Raw genomic sequence first — 14,930 nt, 5'->3', positions numbered from 1 at the left:
CACACCTATCATCATCATCACTATTTTGCTCTGTGACATCAGTTTCCCTGCTGCAGTGAACCAGCCCAAACTCAGCACCTGTGAGAGGAAGACAGGAAACAAACTTTATGACCTGTACATGATGTCGGCACACATGCACACATGAACATATGCACATGAACACATGCACACGTTAACACATGCACACATGAACACATGAACACATTAACACATTAACACATGCACACATGAACACATGCACACATGAACACGAGCACATGCACATGCACACATGAACACATAAACACATGCACACATGAACACATGCACACATGAACACATGCACACATGAATACATGCAGACATACACACAAATACACTCCTCACTAAAGCAGACACACACACACACACCCACACACCCACACACACACACACACACACACACACACACACACACACACACACACACACACACACACACACACACACACACACACACACCACCAGCAATCCTTAACATACTCAATAGCGGGTGATGGTGGGGTACAGTATCACAAGCCAAACAGTTATATCACACATGTCAGCATGAAGGACGTGTGTTGCTCAACAGCATGCAGTGCGAGTGTAGACAGCCCTTGCTAATAACAGTATACATGGCTTTGATGCATGTGTGTTGTTGTTCAGTGATTGGCCTCACTCTGGAACACAATGTGTACATGGACACAACATTGCTGTGCAAGTATTAAAAGCTCTGCAGTGTCCTGTGCACCATCACTCACACATATACATACCATGGCTGGATGTGCATCTGTGAGTCACATAGATATCCATTTCTGATTAGAGCATCTGTGTCTTAGCAGATAATTGTGGACACAGGTTTAGTACATGCATGCTATGTATACACACAGGATGAGTGGTGCATGTATACCTGATGGAATACCATTGCTCAACATAGCCATTGTACAGTGGTTATGGTGAGTGTAGGACATATTGTGGACATGCCAGTGCCAGCCATGACATCCCATGCTACAACACAACTGCAACATTCAACATCACACATACCCAATGGGTGTCATGTGACCTATACACTCAATAGCATTACAAGACATATATGTGTCACTTTGTACAAATGGTGATTGCTATGCATATTGTGCATAGGTGCACATGTTTGCACACACACACACACACACACACACAACATTGAGGTGCATAGCAATTAATGCTATGTGTAGTACTGTGGTCACTGTAACTGGATGGGGTGTAGTACCATGAGCCATCATCATGCAGCATCATGTGGTCACTCAAGGCTACTAATGTGTGCCAGACCAGCACATACCATGCTGTACCTGAACTGCAGTACCATGGTTACATTCACCATTTCACAGCCAGTTGTTGCATGGGTTTGTAAGGTGCACAATAGGGGGCATTGCCTAACATGAATGTGTTATGTGTTGAAGAGTGTCGCACAGCCACATGAGAGGCCTCTATCCCTCAGGTATATTATGTGTACTGTGTGGATGACATTTGGGATACTGGAGTGTGACCTTACAGCGGGTGTCTGAATACGCCATGTGTAGCATGTTAACGTGTACCGCGTATGACAAAGTTGCGTATGTTGTGTGCATGTGTATCGACTCTGCCTATCCAATGTCCACTACAGTGTTGCCACAATTGTGTGGGATGCTCTGTGTATTGCATATGTTTGAGGCAGCTACTCACATTACTGGGATGTGCATAGTATCACAGCAAACATGCACAGCATGCATTATGCGTAGGTGTGTTACGTGTACATGGCCTACACCTCATCTATGACATGCACATTTAATTTGCAATATTAAATGTAGAACACACTCACCAGCATGGGTCTGCTGCCTTGCTGTTACACCAGAGGGACCTACAAGGATATGAGACAGTTTGTCAGTGGCAACAACTGTGGCATTGCTACTGTGTGTTTGCAATCTTACAGAAGTACAACAGTTGACAGTCACAGGCCTACAGATTATATTCCTAGTTAGTAGTATTGCACAACACAAGGCACCACATCTTCTGACTACACAGTACACATCTCACATAAGCATGATCTACCAATAGAGGTAACAGTAGTCTATAGCTATGCCATGTTACCTGCACGCTCCATGTCAACTTGCTGGGTGGCTCTGACCTCCATGATGATACATGTTAGTTGTTGTTGTTGTTGGCCAGGAGCCACCTGGCTCAGGAGCAGCTCCTCCACTCTGGTGAGAGGGGGATGGATGGCTACCCCACCACCTGTGGCAAGCTGTTGTCTACAGATATCAGACGCATGCTGCCAGACATGTCTAATTAAATCACTGCAGTGATGGCATACCTGCTCATATGTCTGGTTATGCATGCCTATGTCATTTACCCTATGGACAAGATCTTGCCACAGTGCAGTCCGCTCATGCTGGTCCTGGCTGGTTCTTGAGAACAGCAGGGCGTAGTGCTGCACTAGGCTTGTTGTAATCAGTTCCTCCTCAGCTGGCCTATATGTGGGATTACGATGGTGGGCCATGACCCTGGAAGACAATGAAACAATATGTGTGAGCAAGTCATGTGGCACACTTAACATTCTAAAGTACAGATATCAATTAACTGCCATATATAGCAACCTACTGGCTGTCAGAGGATACACACTTTCAATACCACATATCAGTGCTCAACCCACAACTGCCTGACAGTGCCTGGCACACTCTATATATCAAACCATGTTTTGCACAGCAACAAAGATAAACCAGTATGTAAGACTATACAACAGTACATGGCACACTGTATGTGACACAATGCACCACCTAGCCACAGGAGGTATATATCAAGCTAATTCATAAAGAAATATGTAATCCATTGCAATGATTGTAAAGTCCAGTTACAGTATTACCAGTATACCACACTAGTTGTTGATGGCAAACCCCTGCCTAACATATGTGCACATTCGTTAATATAGGTGGCATACTGCTGTACTAGACTATACATGTTTCTAGATACGCACTTATATCCTGTAACACACATATGACCGAGGCCATGGTACAGGCATACCCACACACACATCAGAGATACATACCAGACACAAAGGTATGGCAACCCAGATGACCTTTACCTGTGTACCATACAGTACTGTGTGTCAGTAGTTACAAAACCTTATGCCTGAGGTATGTAATCTGTGAGGACTACAGGGAATACACAAAACAGTGGTTCCAAGAAATGTGGGCATACACCATACTGTGCTGTTTAGGTATACAGCTTCAGGTAGTACTACAGTTCATACAGGAGTTGGATTCACCAGCAGTAACACTCAATAAGCATACATGTACTGCTTTAGCCCACAATGGGACACCCCAGTCGGCACCAAGGGACTATGTCAGACTGTAAGGCATACTGCATTTTCTGCCTAGCAATAGCATACACATCTTTTGCTGGGATCACAGCTAGGACACATAATACCATGACAGAAACAGTTTCCCACTAAGCTATCACACATATACAGAACTCTGATACATTCACCAACACATTCACCATCACACTCAGTCAACCTCACATAACAATTATTGCAACAAGTACATGTGGATGTGTATCAGTTCATAGGTAGGTAATAGGCTATTGGCCCTAGGGCCTATAGAAGTCTAGACATACATTACCCTGGCCTTTGACACACAGGTAATGTCATTTCAGGTGGCCCTGTCAAGCAGAGCCACAGAGGTGATTCCCAGGGTGTATTTCCTATCTCCCATACAATCATCAGGATTATTTATGATGACTGCTACTTAGGAGCTTTGTTTGCTATTGATAGGTGGTTTGTTCCAGAGTATGGGATGTCTCTGAGATAGGGACTCTATCCCTCCAGGATGTGCTGTTTATTAAGGTCACAAGGTTTAGGTGCCTAGAGCGTGTAGCTTGTAGGGATTGTGATCTGTTTACATGGAGCATGTCCAACAGCTCTGGGTTTAACATAGCTTTGTATGTTAGGCAGAGGTCACCTCTGGGTAGGCGGTATGCGACACAGTCTAGCTGTGGTTTTGTGAGATGGTCTGCATAGGGCATCTGTTTGAGGCCGGTATTACTCTTTGTGAGGTATGTCTGTGTCCTTTCCAGTTGCTGTAGATGCCTTGTGAGGTACATACCACATGGGGCTTTGCACTCTATAATGGGTTTAATGTGTGATGAGTAGAGGGAAACACTGACCTATATTTCCCTGGATGACACACCTTTTGAGATGACGTGTGCCAAGTAGACAGATTACATGACTATTGTGGCATTGTGATTATCAAAGGGGAGACCACTGTCCACCTGTGTCCCATGGTCTCTTATTACACCTTCGGTGTTAAGTAGACTACCAGCTATGTGGTAGTTAATGGATACAGAGTTTTTGCCAGAAGGGATGCCAATGCAGTGTCAACATTGAGCTTGAGTCCATGGCTTTGTCACCAGGCATCTGTTGCAGTAAATATGACCCTGTCTCTCCTTCTCTCTCTCTCTTTATATATATATATATATATATATATATATATATATATATATATATATATATATATGTATACACACATACATATAAACATCCATTGGTGTACATACAGATATACATATAGGCACATATACAGTCCACCTTTCATGGTGGGAATATCAATTATGCGAAGGTTGTGAGGTATACAGTTATGTCATAATATTGCACAGTGTTGTGCGGAATGCATTGAAGGTGTTCTCAGCCCATGTAGCAACACTGCAAACCTAATGAATCATACCCACAGTGTTTAACCACCACATGTCATATACCAGCACTGTATGCTCCCTTGTTTGCCACACACTACAACCTACATAGAAATATGCACATAACAACCTTTAACAACACATATATGTCCACCCTTCACAAACAGTTGCAGTATGTCCCTTGCTCTATGCACATGTACAGATGCTAATATATCTGACACAGACAGATCTCTCCGTATGTGTGTGCCATACACACACAAGGTCCACACTGTTGTAAGTTTGTGTACCTCACGGCTGACCTGTTGGTCCTTGCTGTAACATGAACAGGTGTCACATGTGAGCACACAGTAATATTAGAGGGTATATATATATATATATATATATATATATATATATATATATATATATATATAGCTGCAAATGCTAGATTGGCATACTAGCCTGGTACAGTTGTTACCAATGCTAAGCTACACGTTAATATGTCTATCATGCATTTGTTACTCTGTCACACCCATGTTTATATAACTGTATGCACTACTCCCCCAAACAGACATTGTGCACACTACTGTACAGAACACAGATAACATGGATCAGATGTTTGACATTTAATGCTGAGCTACATATGTCACAGTCATATCCCACTGCACACAGCTGCACACTGATTTCTCCATGGCAGTAGTTATGCAGGGCATCTGTGCATAGATACGTACTGCTGCCACATATGGATGATTCAAATTATGTAGAGTAATCTTCAAAAACATCTACTACATGCTAATAAATACATATCTGTTACATACCTTTCCTTTGTATGCGTCAGTTCTGTGTATTTTGTAATTTTTTTTATATCTTATTTTTTTCAATATATTTTTTCAATATAATTTTTTTATCTTTTTTTTCAATATATTATTTTTTTCAATATAATTTTCTTTTATATATTTTTTTTCTGTTGCTGTTGTCTGTCTCTCTCTCTCTCTCTCTCTCTCTGTACCTGCAATGAAATGATTGCATGTGTGGACAGCAAGTACAGCCTGCTTGTATAGGTATCTGCACATGTGCATGTGATGGCCTCTGCACCAATTGGTGGCCACCATTTGACAATTGCATGCAGCCTGCTGTGTGGTACTTGCAGTACTCACTGTCATAGCAACCCAATGCTATAAATTGCTAAGTCAGGTAGGTGTAGCCCTTTCAGCTTTCCAAAGTGGGGACCATGCTTGTTTGCTGTGGACACCATTGTGTAAGTCAGAAGGTTGGTATACGTCTTATATCTGATGCTGGGGGTGTAGCCAGTGATTTGAATGTTGTACTCAGACCTGAATGTTGCCACTTCCAGTACACAGTTGTCAGTGTAGAATTTTACTCACCCCTACAAGTGCTAGCACAAGATACATGGGAGTATGTAGTTTATTTTCTACTTATACAATTAGCTGCCATACATATGTAGTTATTCAGATGTTTTCATTTGGCACATGAACTGTTTGTAAACTGCTATACTGTGAATATTAATGTACTCACTTCTGCACAGTTTCTGGTTTTTTTTGTTGACATTAGCACAGGATTCTCATGAAAAGTGGACAATTCTAGTACTGAATATGCCTACCTACATCCTTGCTGGACCTTGAACACACAGGTATTTTGTACATTTTGGTGGGGATTGTCCTGCTATGATACTGTGTGGGGGTTGTAAAGTGCTGCTGTAACATTATTTACTGCTAGAATGGCTGGTTCTGTTATCACAGTCATGTAATGCAATTCCACAACAACTGCTGGTAAAGATCCACAGAACAGGTTTCGTGTTATGGCATTCCTATCTTTCCTTTACATTCACTCATTCTGATGCATGATATATATATATTTCAGCAACAGCCTGCTGTATATCTACTGTGGCTTAGTGGTACTTCATGCAGTCTAGTGTGTCCATGGTCCGGGGTTCAAGTCTGACAGTGGTGTTTTATTTTGCTGCTGAGCAGAACAAGGGCCCTCACATGCAGGGTGACTAAGGCACTTTTAAGCAGTTGTAAGCGGGTTTGCGCAGGTTTGTGTGACGCTTAGCAATACTTAGCTAAGTGCACACAAGCGCACACTCGTGCAAACCCACTAACTACTGCTTAAAAGTGCTTACTCCTGCTAACCCCCGTGCTCATTTCTTTGAGAGAAAAGAAAATGGGGAGATAGGAAAGTGGTGAAAAAGGGGCACAAAGAAGGAAAGACAGTAGGGAAAACAGCTAGGGATGTGCAGAATGGGTGTAGGGAAGGTCCATAGCTGCCCATTTCTTTAACAGCAACAGCTGTGCATATACTAGAAATTTGGAGGGAAATTTGAAACCTTCCACCCCTGAGAGAGGGGTGAGGACAACAGAGTATGTTGTACTGCCAATTAAATTTCAGTTTATGTGTCCAGCAGACATGTGTGCAAAATGGGCAGCTATGTATGGGGCGTAATTTTTTGTGGGAGCAGATTGCCCTTTTTTTTTTTTTTCAGGTGAGAGTGGAATGTGAGGTAGGGGAAGTAGGTATATTTGGGCAGGTAGGTTGGGGAGGTAAACAGACAAGACAAACAAGATGCATACAGGGGTGGAATATGACACATGGGGTGGGTGAACACCATTGATGGGGAAGGATGTTTGGAAATCGCAAGCCCATGAGCCCACAGATGGCAACAGTGGAACTGAGATTCCCACCCATGGGCAGTCACCAATGCACCTTCACAGCCCAGAGGGTGGCTGTGCTGGGGGCTGCGTAGGAGGGGCAGGCTCACCCATGAGTCGCGCCACTCTTGCCTCAAGCTGGCATTGAGGATTAGCGACTGAAAGCTGGATCTCCCTACGCACCACAGCCCGGACTGTTCGGAGGGTGATAGGTGGCCCTCCTCTGGCCATGCTTGCATGGGGGGGATGAGCCCCATTCCCTGCAGCGCTTCCACCTGAAGGTGGCACAGGGCCAATAGAGGAGGAGGTCCCGGGCTGGGCACCAGACCTGCTGGTGCCATCGCCAGCTGAGGTGGGACAGGTGGATCCACTGGGACCGGCCTTCCTATACGTTCTATGTTTAGGAGGATTAATGACAATATGGGTTAGTAATAGCCAAACAGCATTCCAAATTAGTTGTAACAGCATGCAGTAGTATTCCCATTAACCCAGCACAGCAGAGTTCCAACGGTTGAACAGCAAGCATAGCACATGCATATATAGAACAACTGTGGACATTACAACAGCATGCAGGATTGATTGGTGGCAACAGGCCACCAAGATTGTGGCATGTGAACAGGGCACATGCATCAAAGTAAATGCAGCTATTTATAAACCAACAGGACATATGTCCCAACAAATGTTTTGAGATTAGACATACCCATTGAGGTGTGGAATTGCATTGTTTATGCACATACAGTAGGGTGTAAAAAGATACCTCCATTAACAACTTATATGTACTTATAGTTTACACTACATTCCTATTAACTGCAGGTATATATCCCTTACATGTATTATTACACTGGGCAAAGTCCATTAAGTTGTGAAATGTTTTTGCTAGTTCCTTATATACCTGACCTGTATCTGACATACAGACTGCCCAGGATGCAGATGTTACTAATACGTATTTATATATTTGATTTATATTTATATATCTACATATCTGGATTTCTTCAGGTGACATTATCAGTTATATTTTTACAGCCCCCTACATTTCTAGCAGCACACTGACATTTCTGGGGAACACATTTACAAGCTACTCGTGTGCCAGATTTACCTATACATGCCAGCCATTAACCAACAGTTGAGAACTGTATATATGCTTCACAGCTACTGGCACTCCCTTCATCACCTTTATATGGGCCTGCCTGAGTGTGGGTTGACAGCGCTTACTGCAACAGTACTATTTATATAATGCAAGAGTACAACAACATTTTAGTGACACAGACACACTCCAGGAATTATACCTTTATTAATTACATTACACACTTTTCTAGAGGGTCTCTCATTTATTTGATATTACAGTGCATGCAGAAGACTTATTCACAACATATTATACCTTTATTAATGGGTTACAACACACTTTTTCAGGCTCTCTCACCTATTTTATGTAACAGTACATGCAGAGAAATTATTCAGAACTTATTATACCTTTATTATTGGGCTACAACACTTTTTTCAGACTCTCTCACTTATTTTATATAACAGTACATGCAGAATAATTACTAACCTGCCTGGTGGCGCAGCCTTAGCAGTCTATCTGCATAGGCTTGCTGATTCGCAGCACGGACACCTGCAGCTGTGAAGTAAATGAAGTGATAGTGAGACATATACCTATCCATAATATCAAGTACAATAGCAATTCTTACATACTCCATTCCATGGCTATCTACTCAGTAGTGGGGCATTGTACATCCCACGGGCCTCCTGTATCCACTGGTTCAGTTGGTCCTGCTTGCGTCTCTTCAGGTCTTCAAAGTGGTGTCTGACCTGCTCACCAGTCCGAGAGATGCCTGTGGCACTGGTGAGATCATGTGCAAGATGGTTCCAGGCTTCCACTTTGTATTCAGTGCCCTGGAACTGGCCCTGCAGGAGTCTGGCATCATGATTATGGACAAGGAGACAAATCATCACTTTTGACTCCTCAATGCCCCACCGTTGCACTCAAAAGAGAGAACCCTCTCCGACACCAGCCATGCTGCCTGCAGATGGGAGCTACAACCAGTTATGGCAAGTATTCCCACCTATGGAGCTTAAATATGCCTCATTTCCCGCACTTATTTGTGATTGGCCAGATTTGAAAATTCTCAGCTGAGTGCACACATACTTAGCACTGAGTAAACTTTGATTAATATGTATATGTATGTTGACAGTGCATGAACAGCAAAAGCTGTCATGGCTTAGTGGTTCAGTACTGTGATTATGGTGCACAGTATCCCGGGTTCGAGGCCTGTCATTGCTTTTTATTTTACTACTGGCCTGACCAGCTAGGAGATGTGGCTGTGTTTAGCCGACTTTGCTCAACTTTGCCCAATATTGCTCTACGTTGCTCGACATTGCCCAACGTTGCCCGATGTTGCGCTAGTTAGCGCGGTGTGCAGCTTCGCGCAAACATGTTTTGTTTGCGCTAGTTGGCCCGATGCGCAGCTCCGCGCAAAGCTATTGCGCTAGTTAAAGCAGTGCTAAGCTATGAGCAATTATACTTAAATGTGCTTAATACTGGTAAACTTTGCTTAGCAGTGCTTCACATTGCTTAAGATACATTACTTATGCATTCATCAGTATGCATGACCATTTCACCTTCATATATATATATATATATATATATCGTTCACTACTACATAGGCCATTTCAATGCATTTTACTAAAATTTAAAAGGTAAATGTAAGGAATTATTTTTATGCAAAGATTTCCTACAGAAAATGGAAAGGGAAGTGGTGGGACTCGAACCGGGAATGCCTCCTCTTTGTGAGAAGGCTCTATCACTACGCTATTGTTATTTGGCTTAATTTGCATATAAGTAGTTTATTATTCTCTTCGATGTCTAGACTGCTAACTGTAGCTAAGCAATGGGCAAACTCGTGCAAACACGCGCAAATACGGGCAGCTATATTGGGAATAATAAAAAAAAGAGTTTTACATTTTATTATATTTGTACAGGGGTTTAGAATGTGGGGGAGCATAGTGTTGGGGATATACACATTTGAGCAGACTCACTCATGTCTGTTGACATTTACTGATTTAGGAACTTGCAGGGGCGTGGATATTTGGACTGCTCGGCAGTCTGACACGCCCCCTGCACTCGTGCATGCTCCGTGTTAGCCTTAGAGTTGAGTCAGCACACCCTCATGAATATGCATGGCACTCTGACATCATACTCTTAGGCTGCATTTTCCGTGTAAGACTTATTTAGTCTTACACGGAGGATTACTGAATCCCGGCCAGTGTATTTGCCTCCATATAGCATGCATATTTTCTTACTGCATCTACTTATATTTCTGCGTATGTCAGTCTTATACATTTTTATGATTTCTGCTTTATTAATTGTTATTTCAGAGTTTTATTGTTATTTCAGAGTTTTATTTTATTTTGCCGCGGTGGTGCAACGGTTAACATTGTCACCTCACAGCAAGAGGTTCTCCCATTCGATTCTCGGCTGGAGCGCCTTCTGTGTGGAGTCTGCATGTCCTCCCCATGGTCAAGTGACGTTAAAGAAATGCAGGTAGGTGCAAGCGTGAATGGGCATGCCTTTGTTGAAGGCTGGGCATTGGGCTGGCAAGTCAGCTCCGTAAAATCCACTGCCAATCATGAGCAGACTGGAGTTCTGCTGTGGCGACCCCTAACCGGGAAAAGATGAAATACTTTTTATTTCAGAGTTTTATTCTCTGTTATTATAACTATGTATATGTACTGGAGATTTTCTCCTCGGGTCTGCACTGAAAAAGGGCAATTTTGTCTCAGTTTGACCAACCTGATTAACAAATGTCAAATAAATAAATAACTACAGCTTTTTTCATATCTGCAGTATGGTTGTATTCCATGCATGTGTGTTCTACTGTCACTGCAGCCTACTATAACACTGTAATAGTAATAGAATGCCAGAGGAATGTCCTGTAACTTGTATTGCTCAGTTCATAGTATAGTTCAAAGTGATCTCCAGCAAGTATCAGTTGCACTATTGCTAGCAGTGACTCAGTAGCGCAGTCTGTTAAATGCTTTGTATGCAGTGCATTTTGTCACACAGTTTGGGGTTCAAATCATTTTAAGTATCAGTCACATAATGCCAACATTTTTTCTCTCACCAGGAACACAACAATTATATGGGTGAAGTGGCCGATATTATGATCAGATAGTGTGTTTAGTTTTCACAGAACATTAACATCAATACCAAGAATGTGTTCATCAGCATTGTTGAGTCATAAATAAAGCTGTGCAAACCCAGTAAGGCTGTATCCCTTGCTTGTCTGTACTAAGTTGCTGCAGTCAGTTATTACATTATTTGCAGATAACCCCTGTAGTCACAGCTACTGGGTTCTACTCCTACTTCCATGATGGCTGTCTAGGTTACTTACTGTATGCAAACATGCCTCTCAAGTGTCACAATTTCTCGTAATGTAATTAAAACTGCCTAATCCATTTGTCACATGATTAGCAGATAAATTATTACCTGGAATGCAATGTATTACCAAATCCTTTAACAGAACACCTGGGTAGTTATGTAAGTCCACATTATGCAAAACTGTTCTGTGTAGTGGTGTACTGCATTTGTTACTACTTTGCCCATACTGACCCATGCTAACAGCTTGAGAGGTATGTATGTGCTACTTCAGTCATAGGAGAATTGTAGTCACTGTACTCAGACCTGACACTACACACCTGCAGAGAACATTTTTCAGTGTATTGAGGAATATAATCTGCAATGTCAGTAATGGAATTTTTCTCTCTTTCCCCACCACTTATCTTCATTTATTTACTACTGTTAGTTATTATGATTTAATCTTAACATATTTTGTTAAGCTAACAGTATTTTGGAAAAATGTTTTCATTTTTGATATGTTTTATTATGATTTAATAATAACATATTTTGTTAAACTAATTATATATTGGAAAATGTGGATGATTATTGTTATGCTTTATTATGATACAATATTAACATATTTGATAGACTAACTGTTTTGTTGGCCTTATGGTTTACTTTTTACTGGCAAGCTGTTATCATACTGACTGTTATGTTACTTAATGTTGTGTTGCACATTTTATACATTAATATGTATTTGGATGAATAAATATGATGTTCAATTCTATTAATACTAACATTCAGTTTGGTTATTACTAACCATAACATATTGCTATACCTCATTTACCACAGCACATCAAGGTAGGCTGGTTCCAGCTGATCCCACTACCTTGCCTCAACTGGCTGTGGCACCGGATCCCAGCACATCTGGGACATAGACCAGTGGTGCCCCCTCTGCTGCCCCTGCACTACCTGTGGTGTTGCGTAGTACTGCCCCAGGGGACAGGGACTGGCCACCCTCTCAGAGAGGTGGCAGAGGGGGTGTAGTGACCCATGCAGAACTGCTGGTCTTGGTGCACAGGATAGTCTACCATGGCTATGACTGCCGCTTGCACCTGATTGAAGGCATGCAGGCCACCCTGGTGGGGCAGGCTCACTCTGGTGCCCAGCAACCCTCTGGGCAGTGATGGAGAAGTGTTGACAGCTATAATGACTATATGTGTTTCCAACATTGTAAGACACATGTACAAAATAAACACCTCTGAAATGTTTTGAACCCAAGCCCATCACATTTGCAGCACATAGAATTAACCAACCACACCACACAACTCTTACTTAAAATGCATGGTTTAACAAAACATAGTAATTGCCAATTACACACATTAGGTGTCTTTCAACAAGCTGTACACCACGCCACACTACTCAAACTGGAATAAAAAGTTATGAAATAAATGGGAGTGTATGTTAGACTCTGGTGCAATAGTTTACCACTAGACAGCCAAACACATGATAATGGATGTAACTGAGGTCTGTGATAGCAGGTAAATGTGGTGTTTTATCAGCAGTATGTAGAAAGTCACCTCCTAAGGCATTCATGGCAAAATACATATTCAACTGGGACTCTGGTGCAGAAATACATCCATATAAATCCATGCACATACTGATGGATGTAGTAAATGTAGTCACAGCTTGTATGTCTGCACATATATCTTGCAAATGCACACACACATTGAAGCAATGACTCAGTCGCTCAGTCTGGTAAATGCCTTGCATGCAGTACATTTTGCCACACACAGTCCTAGGTACAAATCCAGTGTTGTGTTGCATTTCAATTACATTATTGTGAAGACAGCAATTAATGAATGACTCACGCACTCATTATCCACACAAATCATTGCAAAGTAAATAACTGCTTTTCACTGCTGGAAGTCACAGGCCTGCAGGTAGGGACACACATCACATATCCATATAGCATCACTATATGTCATCTAGTACTCCATTATTGACACAGTTGCCTAACATCCGTACCTTAAACGCATGCCATAATTGGAGTGTAAAGGATACTCTCACCCTGGCTCTGCCTCTACAACAAGGCTGACATAGCTGACACAGATAAATCTACAGCTTGTGTTCACACTCACTGTCTATGTCTATTGCCTGCAGCAGCAGCTGCAGGCTGTGGTACACACAGCTCTATGTAAAGTTTTTTTTCCACAGACCTACCCTCTGTGACAATGTAGTCTCCTCACCCCAGTAATGTCCACCTCAGCAGCTAAGAAAGGTGCCCTGTTCTACATGAAGGCCTTATATATTGCACAATGGTTGCTTGTCATTGGCTAATGATAGTGCAACTCAGCTGTTTCAGCTGCAATTAGCATGTCAGAGTCACAGATTATTTAGAGGGAATAACCTGCTAATGAGCAGCATGTTAAAATGCAAGCAGCTGGCTATGGGCAAATATTCTGTATGAGACTTTCCTCACACAGAGCACACCTTTGTGAAACAGTACTAGTAGCACATTTCAACAGAGGAGTACTGCACTCCACCAGGTATGTAACTGTCTTTTGTGTATAACAGGACACATGGGAGGATAGAGGTATGGGGAATAGGGAGCATAGCAGTAAGCCTGTCTTAGACCTGTGGAAATGGCATGTTATTGATACTCTGATACTCTCCTCTCTTACATATACAGGGGACCTAGAATATATCAGGATTGCATTGTTTTTTGTCATTGTGGCATACTGGTGTTGTTGGACTGTCCCTATATAGTGGTTGCACTAGCACACTACTATTTGTCTGGCTCTGGTCTTATGACATATTATTGAGTGGCTGGCCTTAGGGGACACAGCACAGTGGACCGGACTGTTGGGTGTATGATCTTACAGCAGAATCTCTCATGGCACACAGGGAACTACCTCAGTAATGATACTATCTTGGTTGTATCCACACATGTAGCATGTTGTCACACTATGGGCTATGACATGTGTGAGCAAGCAGTGGATAGTGCCTGCCATTTTGTTCTTGCTGTATCTGTACATAGTGGACATCCATGTATTTGATCCTGTAATGTGTTTACTTTTTGGTGTGCTTCAGGAATAATGTATTGCAGAAGGCATGCCCCCTTCTAAGATGTGGAGAATAAAATAACACTTCAAGGACTATGACAGCATCATCATATCCTCCTATCCAGGTTAGAAGTCTGTGCACACCCCCCCCCCCCAGACTTCCAGACTCAGCATGGTGACACA

Source organism: Protopterus annectens, chromosome 2.part1 (genome assembly GCF_019279795.1).
Source record: "Protopterus annectens isolate FY-2018-M chromosome 2.part1, PAN1.0, whole genome shotgun sequence".
Classification (NCBI taxonomy): Eukaryota; Metazoa; Chordata; order Ceratodontiformes; family Protopteridae; genus Protopterus; species Protopterus annectens.
The sequence above is the reverse complement of the archived record's forward strand: the minus strand, read 5'-3'. Positions refer to the sequence as shown.